The 13,442-nt window shown below is 40.6% G+C and overlaps 1 protein-coding gene across 1 annotated transcript in view; it reads left to right on the top strand.

Annotated features, from left to right (window-relative positions):
• Nucleotides 1-661: 661 nt before the first annotated feature.
• Nucleotides 662-13,442, top strand: part of LOC135215207 (uncharacterized) — a 42,525-nt gene continuing 29,744 nt past the window's right edge. The window contains exon 1 of the mRNA XM_064249699.1: nt 662-702. The gene's annotated coding sequence lies outside the window, so the exon portion shown is untranslated. The remainder of the gene's footprint in view (nt 703-13,442) is intronic.

The following is a 13,442-nucleotide window of genomic DNA, read 5'->3' as shown; positions in this document are numbered from 1 at the left end:
AAGTTACAGAAGCTTTGCAAGGTGGAAAAAAATACTATTGATCACTACAGAAACGTTTGATTGACCTAACTAAAACTGAGTATTTTTATCTTTTATATTGAACTACAAATTACAAATATAACTTTTTGTAATGACACAAAAATGAGTGTGAATGGAATATTGAAATAAAGTCTGTTCATAACTGCGACTTGGCCCAATGATTTCATAGGTACACCTCTGTGTCCTTAAATTCGTCAAACACACACACACACACACACACACACACACACACATATATATATAGAAATATATATCTTATATATATATATATATATTATAATAATATCTATATATATATATATATATATATATATATAGATATATATATTATATATATATACAGTGGCGGCTCGTCTGTAGGCACTGTGGAACTGCAGCACCCCCTTTAGATTTCATCTATATGCACAAAACTATGAATATATACATATGAGAAATTAAGTACAGTTATCGATAATTCTTTTAACAATTATTACCATTCTCTTGTTTTAGTAAATAAAAAAAAGCAAATGAATAGAAACAATATGTAGCGCCAGCTCCAATTTTGCTAGCAGGGTGATAATGTGGTAGCCAGCCCGCGTGTACACTACGGCACTGCCCTCTCGAGCAGTGTTAGTCTAGCTGTTGGAGGGGGAAGATGTATTGAAATTCGTCAAAGCTTAATCAGTATGTACCGTTAGTGATAGTAATCAAATTAGTGACGATACTGATGATATGTAATGTAATGCAGAATAATCAACTCAGTGGCGAGTTGTAGTAAATGGAAAAAAATGATGACCATATTTAATGTCAACGGCAGCGGTTCTGCTGCCTTCCTCAGCAAGAGAGAGAGAGAGAGGAGAAGCAAAGGGGAGGGAGAGTGTGCGTGTATGTGTATGCTTGTCTTTTTTAGTAGCTGGGTGCTCCTTAGTTCTTTTGTTTTATATAGGCCCACATTATTACTGTCATACTCAGTTTAGTATCTTAATATTTCTGTTTTCGAGTTTTTATTCCTTTTAATGGTTTAATGATTCTTATTATGCTTCGCTTAGTTTGCATAAACTTAATATTTTTTTAAGTAACCTCATAAGCTCATAAATTTTTGTCAGTCCGTCCGTCAGTCTCTCCGCTGCCGAAAGCCACTGTTTTGAATTTTAGTATTTTAATATATGTTGGCACTTTTTCAGTTTTGTTTACAGTTTCAAATTTGATTAGGGCAAACCTCCATTAGTAATCAGTCATGGGCCAAGAAAAACAGACAATTAATAAACTTAAATAAGTTTAGTTTTCGGCATGTATATATATATATATATATATATAATATATATATATATATATATACTATATATATATATGTATGTATATGGAATTTTTTTAATTATGTTACAGCACCCCTGTGAATGATAGCCACGAGCCGCCACTGTATATATAATATTATATATATATATATAGTAGATATACACTATATATAAATATATATATAGATATATATATATATATATATACGTATATATATATAAGTTAACACCTAAGCTCTGTACCGGGGATACAAAAGACATCACAAGTGCAAGACACAACAGGTGTTCACAGCTACCACAGATGCGAAGTAAGACATCTGTATACGACAATGTCTATCTATTCCGTTTAGTAGTAGAATTACCGAAGTGTGGTTCATCTTCTTCTCTTCGTAAGCCAAGGTAGGGATATCATTTCCAGAGAAAATGGGCTTTATTTTTATGTTAAGGGTTGATAAATAATACTGCCTACGCTTTCTTAAGACATTAAATATTTTGCACCAAAACAATAGAACCTAAGGTCTATATAACTTGGAGTTATATTGGTTATGAACACTTTTCTGGAGACTGCACCTTTGAACGTAATAACAAGGCTACCTAACACGATCTGAAGAGGTTCTATGAATGGCGTATGGCAAAATAAATTTTGACCCTAAAGCAAATCATGAGTTTAATTACTTTTGTGTTAAGGTCAGATGGCAATTTCAGCGAAAGCCTCAACTGAAATAGACATCAGTGGACACTGTAAAAATACAAAGCTAAGTATATCTTAGCCTAACTAGACCACTGAGCTGATTAACAGTCTCCTAAGGCCGCCCCGAACGATTAGATATTTTTACGTGGCTAGGAACCAATTCCTTATCTAGCAACGGGACCAACGTTTAAGAAATTAAATGAGAAGAGAATAAATGCCCTAAGGGGAATGTAAGGATAAGTAAATGACATTGTAAGAAATGTGATATATTTCTTCTTAACCTTTGCTTCTATTGCCACGATACGACTAAACCAGCCACATAACAGGAACGGAAATAATCTATACTGTTGTCTGTTGCTGATTTGTTTGTTGTGTTTTGAATTATACTTGAATTATACTTCATTTACTTCGGAAACTGAAGGAAAGAGTGTGAAAAGAAATATATATTGTGTTAAAAAAGTGAAAGATATTCGAGAGAAAAAGTGAAGGTATTAAAAATACCGTCCGTGTAATGAAATATGTTATCTAGAATCCGCACCATAAAATCTAATAGGAAATCAAATGGAAATAGCATTCCGAGGTAAAAAAAAATAAATAAATAAATAAATAAAATAGTATAAATTAATGCTGCAGACGTTAGAAATAGAAAAAAAACTAAAATATTCACTATGAGATGACGCATAAAGGGAGCCAACAAAGAGAATCTAAAGTGTAAAATAAAAGAAATGGAAAAAAGAAAGCCAGCAAGCGTAATGAAATCAGTGAACGAATCCGTTCTCATTAAAGAAAACGTTCTTGTAATAATTGCAATCTTTAAGGTTGAATTTATTTTCATCAGTGGCGAGAAAAAGAATCGGATAAGACGGAAAAATGAGGTAAATAAAATCCGGGAACTTTTCATTACGAACCACCAACCAAGTGTTTATTGATTGAAGATATAATAATATTTTATGTGCGTATTTTTGTACAAAAAAATTAACAAGTATGGAACTAGTTGTAGAGACAAGGCAGAACTTGCAGAGAGACATCTCATGTCCACTTTAGTACTAAGTTTTCTGTCCACTTTAGTACTAAGTTTTCTGTGTGCTATATAACAAACGCACCTAGTTTTTTATGTCGAGTGTTAAAACCTCTATTCAGTTTTGTCAGTATCCAGTTTTTCAGTTATTTGACAAAGTTCAATCAACTTTCTGTAGATTTGGCCTAATAAACACAAATTTAAGTTCGCGTTACACTAGACTGATCTTGACTCAGTTTAAGGATAAGTTCAGGATTCCGTCCAATATTATCCAAATCATTCCCACGAGCATATCAGTACAAATTTCATTCGTGGCTATAATTTGAACAAACTTGAATCTGCTCTACACAAAAAAAGCTTTCCCGTAAGTTTGATATATTGTTTCACTCATTCTAAATCAGAATTTGAAATCTCCTTCCGTTTTCATTATTTCTCATTTGCTCCCCTTTGGGAAGTTTATGGTCGTCCATTTGAACAAACCTGTCTCCCCTTCTTGTCAAGTTCGGATGAGATTGGTCACTTGGTTCCGGAGAAGAATTAGGTCATGCCGATCATGCTCAGCTTTTATCAGGTATCCATTCATGCATACATTCTAGTGCGCTAAAAACAGCAACGTTGCATCAGTTCAGTTTACTATAAAATGATTACGAATTCTTGACTGTCCGAGTTCATTTACCATTTTTTTTTTTTTTTTTTTTTTTTTTTTTTTTTTTTTTGCTTTACAAATCTTATTGTGAATATCGATTCACTTACAACAGATTATTCTAAAGTCAGGTAAAGAATGTTATTAATTGGGTGTGTGCGTCATTGCGATGAAGGAAACAACCCTTTGGATGCCAAACTTAACCCAAGTCTTTTGAAGCGAGCCCTCCTTAAACTGATTACGAAATAATTGTCAGATTTCTCTCTCTCTCTCTCTCTCTCTCTCTCTCTCTCTCTCTCTCTCTCTCTCTCTCTCTCTCTCTCTCTCTGTTGATTACATCAACACTCTCTCGATGGGAAACATGAGTAAAATCTGCAGAACATCGAATACTAAACTGTTTTTGAAGGAAACTAGAAACTCAGAAATGTAAATAAAGACAGAAGTGTTCCTGGCGTAATGACAAATAATTTTATCCTTTGTAGTCAACACTTACTATAAATGGAAATCCTTTAGTAATCTTATCTTGAGTATTAGTGTGTATGTATATTCTGCAAACATTATTCATTGGAATTCATAATTCTGTTCTATTTATGCAGTGCATTAAACATTTTATATTTCTGCACATTTTCATACTACCACCAACAGTCAGATGAATATGTATGTTCAGACGTAAAAGCAAGATTGCGTGATTATACAGTACCCCGCATACGTATTTGTGTTTGTTTGTGTATTTATTTGGAACCATTACTTGATATACCTATATACGCGTGTGTGTGTTTTACCGTAAATATGTGAAATCAGGGATTTCATGAAATCCCTAGGGATTATGCATTTATAGTCTTTTCAACAATCTAAGATCACTAAGGTGGGGACAGGAAAATAATACAGCCCTGCCAGATCTATGCATCCCTTTTAAGGGAAAGACTGACGCGTCACGGTGTTCTATGCCTGGTCGGTGACCAGCTTCCACCTTGTATACACATGAGCTGCCAAAGGCCACAGATTCCTTGATTTACAATCTTTGTTTATAACCGGTTTCCAGCTGGCGCAAGATTATCCTTAAATCTTATCCTCGAGTTTAATCCCTTGTTTATGGCGTTACCTGAGATCTGTCATTTACTTAAGCCATCTGAATATTGTTATTTAGGCTATAGGTTACGTGATTATAGATTTTTTCAGGGCCTCTGCAGGTTAAATAAGCTACTCTTCATTTAGGAGAGGAAAATAAATTACCATTAATTACACGGTCTCCTTGTTGTTTCTTTATTATGAAAAAATATTTTAAAATGTTATAAACAGTTTACTTGATCTGGAAGTAAAGATGTTGCGGTCCGCTTTGGCTATCCCTTGCGCCATCAATACTGCCCAGTGACTGCTGCTTCAGGTGACCACCGTTGTTATTGGTTTAGATCGAGATGGCCATTTAAATGCCCTTGCTGGCAGCATGCAAGGAAAACGGAGGTTTGGTAGCGGCGGCCAAAAATTTGGCCTGTCTCTTTGTTTCTATAAAAATAAATAAGGTTTCCACTGCAACAATGTGAAGCCAAATTTGTTTCGATGTTATCTCTAAATCAATACCATTTTTCCATTTCACTTGAGCAAGCTCAAACAAGGCAAAAATTTTAATCATAACGAGATGTTTGGCACCACTGTATCCTTTTCCTTGCCTCACCCTAGCAATCTTAAAATGTTGAAAAGACTATAGGAACATTTGATCCCCCAGGGGATAGTACTAAACACGGCGCAACACTTTAACCCACCAGGGGCTAGTACTAAACAAGACAAAACACTTTTAACCCACCAGGGGTCAGCACTAAACACGGCGTGACATTTTTAACCCACCTGGGGCTGGTACTAAACACTACAAAACACCTTTAACCCACCAGGGGCTAGTACTAAACACGGCGAAACACTTTTAACCCACCAGGGGCTAGTACTAAACACGGCGAAACACTTTTATCCCACCAGGGGCTAGCACTAAACACGGCGTAACACTTTTAACCCACCAGGGGCTAGTACTAAACACAGCGAAAGTGTAGTTGAATAACTGTTTCGCCGTGTTATGTACTAAACCTCGGTGATCAAATGTTCCTAAGCGAATTCGTTATTTCACATATTCCTTAGGGATTTCGTGAAATCCCTGATATCACATATTTACTGTAACATATATAAATGTGTCTATAAATGCGTATGAACATCCGCTTATATGGGACGGTAGACATGAATACATATTCATAAGAAAGTGGACAATCTTATGAATATACTTAAGCCTGTATAAACTAAATGCCAGATACAATAGGAAGCATAAACAAGTAAAAATTTTAGTCTGTTTAGGCCTCTCAAGGAGAAGTCATTTCAGAAGGAATTTCGTTGGGCTCGTTCCTTACTAATCCCGAAAGGAAGTCTTCAGTATGTCTTTTGACAGTCATTGCCGTTGAACTAAAAAACTTCGCGGTGTTTCATGTCTCTAGGATTACAGAAATTTTGGAGAAATATGAATATCTTTTTAAATTACTGAGCTTTCATAAGTTTGTCTTCAGACAGAAATGCTGATTAAATTCACACTAGGAGCTCTAGGCAAATTTTGAGAGGTATTTGAAAATATCAGCATGCGTTTCATTCAAATTAGCAGAAAATGCTATCATCATAAGACGAATAGATGGATAACGCCTGATTGTACGCAGCATTGGTGAATGCGCAACCTGAAACTACGAAGCACATAAGGAGCAGATGAATAATCTTTACCCATAACTTGGAGAGATCATACATAAAGCTAAAGACCAGTAGAGGAAAAAAACACATATAGACTCCACTTTTCTACCCCCGCCCCCCACCCCCAAAGGGGTGTGGCTGCCCCCCCCCCTCCCCCCTCCTGATAAGCTCATGTATATATGTGAGGCCTAAAAAGGGGCGGGGCAACCCCCAAATCCCCAAAAGGGGAGGGGCAAACCCCCAAAAGGGCCGTGGGCACCATGACCCCATATAAGAATCCATAGTCTGGGGGTGGCGTGGCCACCCTGACCCAATATAGACTCCACTATTCTGGGGGCTTGGCCACCCCTGACCCCAAATTGACTTCATTTGTATTATAAGCTCATGTACATACATGAGCTCATATTGGGGGGCGTTGCCTCCCCTGACCCCAAATTGACTCCATTATATTATAAGCTCATATACGTACATGAGTCTCATATTAGGGGGCGTGGCCCCCCCGACCCCAAATAGACTCCACTTGTCTTATAAGCTGATATACGTAGATGAGGTGTAAAAGGGGGTGTGGCCACCCTTGACCCCAAATCGACTCCACATTATTGATGAGCTCATGTACGTCCATGAGGTCCAAAAGGGGTGTAGGCGTGGCCACCTGTAACTCTACGGAAATAAAACCAACATTTCAACCCCTCCACCGACCCCAAATTGACTCCACTTTTCTACTTCTGTGACGTCACGTAACTCTGTGGGAATAAAACCAACAATTTCCACCCCTTCACCGACCCAAATGGACTCCACTTTCCCACCCCTGTGACGGCACGTAACTCTACGGGAATAAAACCATCCTTTCAACCCCCCACCACCGACCCCAAATGGGCTCCACTTTCCTACCCCTGTGACGTCACGTAACTCTACGGGAATAAAACCACCATTTCAACCCCCCACCCCAAATTGACTCTACTTTTCTACCTCCTGTGACGTCACATAACTCTTCGGGAATAAAACCATCCTTTCAACCCCCGACCCCAAATTGACTCCACCTTTCCTACCCCCCATGACGTCACGTAACTCTACGGGAATAAAGCCACCATTTCAACCCCCCACCCCAAATTGACTCCATTTTCCTACCCCCCGTGACGTCACGTAGGTCTACGGGAATGAAACCACCTCACCCCGACCCCAAATAGACTCAGTTCACTGCTTTTTTGCGACTCATGTCCCCTTTAATTGCTTCAACGTAATCGGGACGTTTACCTCCTCCTCCTATAAAATCTCTAAATTTATATATGCACATCGCGAATATAGCCTCTACCGACTTCTCTCTCTCTCTCTCTCTCTCTCTCTCTCTCTCTCTCTCTCTCTCTCTCTCTCTCTCCAGCTACGCTTCGTGACATTCAGTATCTCAAATTTCCTTATTTTTCCCCTGTTTCCCCGGCTCGGCAGTGCGTACGTCATCCCTGACTTTGATAAAGTTTATTTTTACTCAGTATAGGGGCTTACAGTCAGGTGGTTTGTAGTTACATACCCATGCCTTTGATAAGATTTATTTTCGGTTTCGAGTAGGATGCTACCCGTCACCAGTATATATTTCTCTCCTTTTTCCCGAAAGTCGCTTCGAACTTATTGCATTAGAAGAATACTCGCAATCTCCTCCACTTTAAGCATTCGTTATAAGTTATGACTCTTCTTACTACCCGACTTCCAATCTGAACATTCCGTCTTTTGAAATATAAATATTATCTCGTTACCCACTGATCACTCCTGTGTAAATGGTGTATTGATAAAACCTCTTTCATTCCCGTTAGTATATTCCTTATTATTTCACGGAGACTGGCGCAGTGTACGAAAATAAAAAGGAACGCAAGGTCCGCACTTATACGAAAATATCCGGTTGTAACTGTCTTTTAACTTCGTAAACGGTATATTCAGAATGATTACGCAGAAATCTGAAAAATCCTTGTGATTAAAATTCAGGCTCGATAGCGTAACTGTTTAAGAAGATAATCAAATTTCTGGGTTACCTTTCCACGTACAAATATACCCAGAGACCTATATTATTAATACCCGAAGATGACTCTAAAGTGTTATATTTAAAGAATAAAGTTTTTATTTCTACTTATATAAACCTGTTTACATCACTCTAGGCGAATATTCCTAAAATATCTAATTAATGGCCCTAATGTTGTGGAGGAGTAATGATAGTTGATATTTGACAACATCTCCAAAGGTTGTGTGAGAGAGAGAGAGAGAGAGATTGGTGGAAGAATGAATGGGAGTGGTTAAATGGCGGTCGGAAGTATGTCTGTTGTGGCGCTTTGTGGGAAGTCAATGGAAGTCTGTTACGAGAGTTGTAAACAGTGAGGCGTGCTGGTCAAGTCAGTGTTGGTTTTGGCAGCAGTTTTCCTTTGGTGTTTCGTTGTTTGGGTGTTATTTGATAGATTTTGGGGTTGTGAAGTTGTTGTGCGTGTGTCTGTCTGGTTGTGGTGAGGTTAAGAAGGTTGGTGGTGCATTTTCAGTGTCTGTTAGTGGTGGTTGGGGCAGGGTTGGTTTTGGCGGGTTGTTGTACTGCTGTAAGTCGTGTGGTTGTCGTGTTTTTTTCAGGCGGTTGGTGTTCATCTGCATTTAGTCGTTGGGTTATTGAGTTTTTGTGGGGTTGTGGGTCCCGGGTGGTTGATTTGTGTTTGGTTGTCGGCGGTGGTTGTGTGTTGGCTAGCCTATAGCCTATATTCAGTGGACGACAGCACAGCCTAGTCCTAGGTATCAGAAGCCAGCGGTGAGTACCTGTTTGTGTTTTTTGTTCTGTATGTAGGTATTGGGGCAATTGTCCTGCTGTGTTTTTAGTGTTAAGTGGAAAGTGTGATTGAGGGTGGGTTTGATAGCCAGACAGGTTAAGTTTATATGGGGAGGTTACTTGTTTTTGTGATCCCGCTACATTATTTTTTGGCGCCCAAACAGGGACTGTTGGTGTGGCAGCTGCAGGACAATTGGTCTAGGCTAGTGTGTATGAGTGGTGAGAAAGTTTGAGATGGAAGGATTGAGTGAGGTGGAGAGGCTGAAGGAGGAGTTGATGTTGGAGAGGGAAGTAAGAGGACAATTAGAAGTGGAGAATGAGAGGTTAAGGGTAGAGTGTGAGGGGCTGAAGAGCAAGTTAGGGGAAATGAGAGGAATGCTAAGGAGTGCAAAAGTGGAAATGGAAGAAGAGATGAAAGGAGCAGAAGAAAGAATGGTTGAGAAATGGATGAAAAATTCTTAGGGATGATGAATGCAGTGCAGGAGATGATGAAGGGGTTCATGGAGAGGGAGCTGTAGGGGTAGGCCTACTGGGTCTTGTGATAGGCCAGAAGTGGTAAAGACAGTGGAAGAGCGAGGGGATGAAACTACAAGTGACGAAGGTGACTTGTTTGTGGTAGGTAAAGGGAAGAAGGGAAAGAGACAGGATAAGGATAAACCTGAGGACAAGAATAAGAAGGGGGCTGAGGAAAAGAAGACGATTAAGGGAAAGAAGGTTAGGAAGGATGACGGACAGGATGAGACTAGGACTGAATACATTGGGGAAAGGGCTAAGAGTGATTTGGATAGCAGTGAGTGGAAACAGGTGGGTAGAAAGAAGGGTAAGAAGAGCGTAATGAGGAGCATGGATGTTAGTATGGAAGTTGATTCCCTATATTCGGACGAGGGGTTAAGAGGGATCAGAATGGTAGTAGCGAAAGTGAGAGTGAGTGGGAAGTACGAAAGGCTGTATATATGAGAGAGATACCCCGATATGCACAATACGAGGAATATGGTAGTAGGGACATAGAGGATTTTTTTAAAGGAATATGAGAAGTATTGTGTGGCTAAGTATGGGGATAATAAGAGAGTCTGGGCAAGAGAGTTGGGTGGCTTTTTGACGGGATTTTTGTTGAATATGTATGGGGTAATGATGAGGGTGGGGAATGTGCCGTATGAGAGTGTGAAAGCCAGGATTGTGGAACAGGCGAAGAGGATAAGGAGTAGTGTTAGATATAGGAGAAAACATGGTTTTGATGAGGTAAGAATGAATGTTGGTGAGTCGTTGTCGATGTATGTGTGCAGGTTGGAAACATTAGCCAGGAAAAAGTTTGGGGACGAAGGGATAAATGAGTGTAAAGAGTTAGTGAGGAAGTTGTTGGCGACTGTGCCTGAGAGTGTGTATGAGTTTGTAAATCTGAAACGTAAGGAGGAGAAAATGCGATGGACGAATGAAAGGTTGTCGTGGAACGACATTTTGGAAATAGTAGAGGATTATGAGTTGGATAGGTGTATGAAAGAGAGTAGAAGTGTTAGTATTAGGACTGAAGTGGCTGATGTTATACCAGAGTTTAAGAGCTATAGGGAGGCAGTTTTGGAAGGGCCAAGGCGAATGGCAGAGCGAGTGGTTGATAGGAGCGTTAGAGCCAGTAACGTAAGTATGGTTAGCCCTAAGAGAGATCGGAGTGCAAGCGTTGGAAGATTAGGGTCGGTTAGTCGTGAACGAGAGCAGCAGTGTTACAGATGTGGAAAGCTAGGACACAAGAAGAATGAATGTCTGTGGGCGTTCGGGAGCTTGCTTCGGGTGTGGGCAAACAGGGCATTTGTGAGCGAGTGTAAGAAAGATAGGGATGTTAAGTGTTACAGGTGTGGGCAAGTAGGGCATATAGCAAGTGGATGTCGAGGTACTCGTGTGACTGAGGTTTGCGGTAATTGCGGGAAGAATGGGCATTATGCTAGGATGTGTAAGGAACAGCGGGCAAAATGTGTTGAATGTGGAATGGAAGGTCATGTGGCGAGTGTGTGTAGGCGAAAGAGGATGAGTCAGGTTGGGAGTTTGGGAAACTAGGTACAAAGGGGATTCAGTTGGGTGGGTCCTCTGGTGTGCGGTCAGTAAGAGTGATGCATGTGCGTGAAGGATTGTTGCATGAAAAAGGGTTTGGAGGAAGAGCTCATGAATGTATGAGTGTAAAAGTGAGGTGCAAAGGGGTGTGGGTTTGCTTTGATTGATACTGGGTGCAGTGTCAGTGTTCTTTTTAAGAATGGATGTGACAAGTTGCGGAGTGAGTGTGAAATTAGGAAATGTAAAGGGGAGGTACGAGGAATAGGAAATTTGGGTATGCCTGTGGTAGGAATGTTGCGTGAAAATGTAGAAATCAAAGGGGTAGTGATGGAGGAAGGTGACTTTTATGTGATCGAGGGAATGAGTGATAAGTATGATATGTTGTTAGGATACAGGTTCTTGAAGAAGTGTGGGATGGTGGTCCATCCGAGCAGGAATATGATTGAGTTGCATAGGAAGGGGAATGTACATGGAGAGTTGTACTTGGATGGGGATGGAGGAGTAAGCAGTAAAATATGGAAGGGAGTGCCGTTGGTTGCAAAAGAGAGTGTAAAAGTGCCGCGAGAAGTTGGAGAAGTTGTTAGTGAGAAAGTTGCGTGCCCGATAGTCTTGGGATTGTCAAAGGTGACAAGTGTGCATATGTGGTTGAGGGTGTGGATGCGAACAAGTTGGTAAGAGCGAGTGTGCATGTGTACGACGGGATTTTGGATATGGAGAATCCTCGGGTTTTTGTGGCCTCATTGCGAGTGTTAGGAAAAAGCGAGTGCGGGGTATACGTGAAGGTGATTGTGTGGGGTTGTTGTATACGTTGGTGGATGTGGCGACGAAGATATGTTAGGGTGCGGCAGGTGATGACAGGTAGCATGAAAGAAAGTGATGAGTGGAAGTATGATGAGTTGAGAGAAAGAATTGGGGTGGATGAAAATGTTGGTGATGACGAGAGGGAGCGGTTGATGCAGATGTTGTGGGATAGGCGGGGTGCGTTGAGTCGGGGTGATGAGGATTTCAGGGGATCTAAGCTCCCAGAGTTCAAGATAGTTTTGAATGACGATACCCCCATATATCAGCGTCCCCGACACTTTTCTGCGCCTATTGCCCGAGAGATTGAGGAACAGTGTGAGGAACTTGAGAGAGTGGGAGTGATCGAGAGGAGCGAGAGTGCTTGGAATAGTCCCATAGTCCCAGTACGCAAGACAGATGGAAGTTTGAGGATGTGTGTGGATTACAGGAAGGTGAATGAAGTGACTGTGAAGGAGCGATTCCCGATGAATGTGGTGTCTGATTGTGTGTATAAGATGCATGGGATGAGAGTGTTCACAAAATTGGATTTGGTAAGGGGCTATTACCAGATGCCTCTTGAGGAAGGGAGCAGGCATGTTACGGCTTTTTCGAGTGGTAGCTGCCACTATCAATTCAAGAGGTTAAGTTTTGGATTGGCTAATGCGCCTGCTGCCTTCCAGAGGGTGATGAATGTAGTTTTGGCTGGTTTTGATAGAAGGAAGGTGACTGTGTTTATAGATGACGTTTTGATTGCAAGTGAGACTGTTGAGGAGAATGTGGAACTGCTTGAGAAGGTGTTAGAACGGTTGGAAGAGGTTGGAGTGAAAGTGAAGCTGGAGAAGTGTACGTGGTTGGCTGGGGAAGTGGAATTTCTTGGTCATAAGGTGAGTGCGAGTGGTGTAAGGAAGAGTGAAAAGTTTGTGGAAAAAGTAAAGGAGTTTCCACGTCCCCGGACCGTGCGGGAGTTAAAGGGTTTTTTGGGTTTGATTGAGTTCGGGAGGAAGTTCGTTAGGGATTGTTCGGGTATAGGGAAGCCGTTGACTGAATGGACCGGGAAGAAAAATTGTACTAAGCTGAGGTGGGATGAGCGAATGGTGGGAGCATTTGAGAGATTGAAAGAGGAGGCTGCTAGGGACGTCACCTTGGCTTTCCGGACTACAGTGAGGATGCCAGTAAGCTTGAGTTGTATGCTGATGCTAGTAAGTTTAGTATGGGAGGATGCTTGGTGCAGATGCAAGAGGTGAATGGGGAGGGACAATTGAGGAGTGATTGCGTATGTGAGTAAAGCTTTTAATAAAGCAGAGCTTAAGTATTCGGTGGTTTGAGAAGGAGCTTGCGGCAATAAGGTTTTGTGTGAAAGCGTTGAAAGTGTTTTTTGTATGGGGTAAAATTTGTCATAAGGACAGATCATCGGCCGTTAGTTTATATGATCAAGAAGGAAGTGTGAATGCTAG

Source organism: Macrobrachium nipponense, chromosome 5 (genome assembly GCF_015104395.2).
Source record: "Macrobrachium nipponense isolate FS-2020 chromosome 5, ASM1510439v2, whole genome shotgun sequence".
Taxonomy (NCBI): Eukaryota; Metazoa; Arthropoda; class Malacostraca; order Decapoda; family Palaemonidae; genus Macrobrachium; species Macrobrachium nipponense.
This window is presented reverse-complemented; position numbering and strand designations above follow the sequence as displayed.